Here is a 4,625-nt window from a genome sequence, read left to right on the forward strand (position 1 = left end):
GCAGACCCCTCCGCCTTTAAATTTGCCTGAGGACGCTGTCCGGTCCATTCGATGAATTGTGAAGCCCTCAGGTTGAAGAGCACAGTCAGACGAGGCAGGTGGAAGATGTGATAATAATAAACCAATTCCAATTCAGTGTTGGACATTGTGTCATTTCCCTCCGTGGGACCCACCGTTAGATACTCAGATTCACTCAGCATCACCTACTGGAACCTGATTTGACAGCGCGTCAGCTGCTTCTCCTTTTCCGTTCTTGGGTTCGCTGTCACAGGCCTTCCACCATCGTCATTACACACCCCATACTTCTCAGTGGAACAGGCAGATGCACTGTTTTAGGGACACTGTCCTTTCTCTCACGGCCACCAAGAATTATACTTTGCCACACCCACCATCTTTCCGCCCACTGGGGCCAGGTTACATGGCAGGTTACAAACCAAGTCCTTCAACCAGATGTGACAAACTGCCACTGTGTATCACATACGTTGTTGCACTTCATAACCACCAACTTCCAGCGTCACGCCGCCGCGTCCCCACTATCCCAAAATACCGGCAATTCTGTTATCATCTTCCGCGGAAGGGTATTCAGTGCAGCTGGCAACACAATTATCAGGAAAACGCTTGTATCAACAGAGGACAGGCCAGAATACCAACGAGCCACCACTGGAACCCTGGAGTCAGACTCATCATGGACAAAATAAACGTCCTTGCTTCAGGGAATATCAGGTGGTTAGAGTGGATATTTATATGAATGATTCGAGCTTTGAATAACGGCAGATTTCAGAACTTCCCGTTGAACTTGTACTCCAATATCTGGCAAACAACGAGGTTGTGAGCAGTCGGCAGCGGGCAACTCATAAATGCCAGCGGCTCGTTGGTCTAGGGGTATGATTATCGCTTTGGGTTTGAATTATCGAGCGTGCGAGAGGTCCCGGGTTCAAATCCCGGACGAGCCCTCTGTTTAAAATATTCATAATCAAAGAACCCCACCCACCCGACTCATTCTCTCTTCACTGCTTTTCCATCGGGAAGAAGACAAAGGACCCTGAGGGCCGTACCATCAGACTTAAGGACATCTTCTACCCCACTGTGATAAGACAATTAACAGGTTCCTTATACGATGATATGAACTATGAGCTCACGATCTATCTTGTTGTGACCTTGCACCTTATTTCACTGCACTTTCTCTGGAGCCGTAAAACTTTACTCTGTACTGTTATTGTTTTTACCTGTACTACTTCAATGCACTTTGTATTAACCCAGTGTCACTGCACCGTGTAATGAATTGACCTGTACGATCGGCACGCAAGATAATTCTTTCACTTTACCTCGGTACAAGTGACAATAATAAACTAATGCCAATACCAAAATGGGGAGACAGCTGAGAGCTGGTCGATGTCTTCCAGCACCAGCAGGACACTGTGCCTGCCCTGCCGGTGATACACTGCACATCCTGCACTAACGTGCCTCAGAGTTTCCGAGAATAATTCAAGCAAATCATCCTGAAATTCCCACACATCAGGAGGCATGACTTCTGCACATCGTCTCCTCATTTGAGTGAATACTTGGAGGAGTCGGCACTAACTCCTCAAGCCGGGAGAGATATTGACTGTGATGATGTCCTTACCCCATAAATAAAGAAATGTGAATTAATTTTACATGGAGAGCAGTTTCTCATCGATCTCAGCATCACAGCACCTCATCCCCACGATCCCAAACCACCGTCAGTTCTGTTATGAACCTCCAGTGTGCCAAAGCTGAGCTGTTGATGAACAGACACCACATGTTTCAATGAATACAGTGCCCACAACACAAATATATCCTTTTACCATCCTGAGAAAGCGAAGGGTCGAATCAAAACATCGTCCCTCGTAGTGTTCATTCACTTCCCTCCCTCCGACATGTTGTTCCTGCAGAGCCTGCAATCCGAGGAATGAATCGCTACAAATCCTCGGCCCCTCTTCAGCAGCACCAGCGACACTCGCGCAAAGATCGACTTTCATTCTGCCATCAGTTCTTCGATCTCGTTCCCAACCATTGACACGTGTGACTTGAGGGTTCGGAATCTAATCCAAGGGAGGTACGGCAAGAGGAAGTATAACAGGACAACAAGGGAATGTCAGAAACAAAAGCAGCCCCTGGGATTTCCACGGCTCTGGCTGATGCCAACATGACAGCAATCTTCCAAGTTTCAGCCAACAAGGCGTTTTTCTTCTTCTCGATTTGTGACATGTGGTTCTCCAGAACCTGCAAACGGACGCCCCTCTTCAAGGAAGGAAATTCCACCTTTAGCACCTGATATAGTTTCTCGAAGTCAGACTTATCTCGACGTAAGCTGTAGATCAGTAATATTTGTACGGATTCCAGTCCCTCATTCTTGGAGCGCTCAGTGGAAGTGTTCCGGAGATATTCGAGAGCTTTCTTCTCGTCGTGCTGGATTTGCTCTCGCTGCTTTACAGATCAGAGTCTATTTTATTTCGCACTAAATAACATTTATTCTTCTGCTTCTGAATTTTCTTTTTGAGTTGTCATGTGTTTTCTTCAAACTGAGCACCACTGAGGACAATGAAGTAATGGGACTGTATTTGTGAAATGTTAGACACTTCAGGTAGGCATCGGCTTCAAAGTTGCTGCCGGATCCCAGGGAGCTCCCAGATACTGTCTGCATCATCGCTGGAGAGCTGGTACTGTATCGACTCTACTCCTGCTTCCTTGTTTGCCGCTAACGCCCGACGTCTTTTTACACCTGATGCGCCCATATCATTGCGGAAGGATGGTTTCCCACCGCCGGACTCTCCCATCACTGCGATGTCAAGTGTTGTATGGGAGAGGGGACGGGTGTGACACGGGAGACGGCAGTTGGAGTGGGGGATGATCGGCAGATGGAGCATGGTGGATGAGGGGAAGATGTGGAATCTGCGCACAAAGGCTGGAGGTGAGGCGTGGATATAAACAAGGGAGAAGCCTGCTGGTCGTTAATGGAGTAACAGCTGCGTGCCGGAGCTCCCATTTATCTTACTTTTTCAAGCAGGTTTGAAACTCTCTCCAATTGCAATTTTACTTTACCATGACTACACGGGGTGCCAAAGGTACTAAAATTACCATGGAAGCTGACACTCCTGCATCTCTGGAATATATTTTACAATTGCTTCCAAAACGTACAGACGATTCTTCTGAGAAATTTGAACAATTTCAAAAGCAACATCAACAGATAAATTCCAATATGGACTCTATCAAAAAATTATACATGATCATGACGAATAGATTAAATAGCATGAAGAGTTCGAGTGTTTGCACATTGAGTCTCTTGTCCGAACACCGAAGCAGCGAGTATTTGAAGAACTGCAAATCCATGGGATGTTCCGAAATCCCCGAAGCTGTCGCCGCGGCGACACAGGTGACTGAATGCCTCGCACTGCAGCCACTGTGCGCCGGGGCTCGAGCGACTGAATGTTTCGGCTCGTTGATGGGGAGTCGCTCAAGTTGCAGTTTTTTCCTCCACATTTTGAGGTAAAGAAGAAGGGAAATGTTGGGCTGAACAAGGGGATTTCGCTGATCGGAAGAGACGATACGATTCACTGTGGAAGTAAAGTTACAGATGATGTTTCTTTGTCTGTGTAAAATGTAACTAATGGGAATGGGTGTGGACAAGCAGCTCCTCATAACAGGGAGCTGGGAACAACGGCACGATTTGCCAAGCTGATCATAGACGGGTGGAAGATCCAAATCAACAATATTAGCTGAGTCAGACATTCATTCTGAGCTCGTAGGTTAATGCTACGGTGGCAAGAACAGGAGTTATTGACCACATGCAGGCCTTCTGAACAGTTATTGAACATTCCATAGAACCATAGAACCATAGAACCATACAGCACAAAACAGGCCCTTCGGCCCACCGTGTCGTGCCATCCATCAGACCACCCTCACACTACCTAACCCCTTCCTCCCGCATATCCCTCTATCTCACGTGCCTCCATATGCCTATCCAACAAGCTCTTGAACCTGTTCAATATATCTGCCTCCACCACCACCCCAGGCGGTGCATTCATCAAGGAAGAGAAAAAATAGAGAGACAGACACAAGAAAGCATCTGGTTTCCAGCTCAACCTTATTTTGAGGGTTGCATTCATGACTTCCCCCAAACTCACTGTCCTTTGAAGTGACCATCAGTGGCCCACCTTGTAATACAACTAGTCAAGGCAAGAGAAGCTTCTGCAAAGACACAACAGGGTTACAAGGAATCCCCATGAGCAGCCCAGGGGAGCGATAACTCCACTAAGTTGTCAGTGATAAAACCGCCTGGGGTTCAGCCATAACTCCATCTGGAGGTCAGCGATAACTCCTTCTGATGGTCAGCGATAACCCCGCCCTATGGTCAGTGATAACTCAACCTGGTGGTCAGCAGTCAGAGAATTGGCTGGTTGGCAGGAAGCAAAGGGTGGAAATAAAAGGATCTCGTTCTGGTTGGTTACCGGTTACTAGTGGTGTGCCGCAAGGGTCGGTGTTGGGGCCTCTCCTTTTTACCTTGTACATCAATGATTTGGATGATGGAATAAATGGTTGTGTGGCTAAGTTTGCGGATGACACCAAGATAAGTGGAGGAGTAGGGAGCATAGAGGAAATAGAAA

At 47.2% G+C, this 4,625-nt stretch overlaps 1 non-coding gene across 1 annotated transcript; it reads left to right on the plus strand.

The window, feature by feature from the left end:
• Window positions 1–865: 865 nt before the first annotated feature.
• trnap-ugg (transfer RNA proline (anticodon UGG)) lies at window positions 866–953 on the plus strand. The gene is given in 2 exon segments: window positions 866–901; window positions 918–953. It is a non-coding gene; the product is annotated as a tRNA-Pro (tRNA).
• Window positions 954–4,625: the final 3,672 nt, after the last annotated feature.

The sequence above is a fragment of the Pristis pectinata genome, chromosome 14 (genome assembly GCF_009764475.1).
Source record: "Pristis pectinata isolate sPriPec2 chromosome 14, sPriPec2.1.pri, whole genome shotgun sequence".
Taxonomy (NCBI): domain Eukaryota; kingdom Metazoa; phylum Chordata; class Chondrichthyes; order Rhinopristiformes; family Pristidae; genus Pristis; species Pristis pectinata.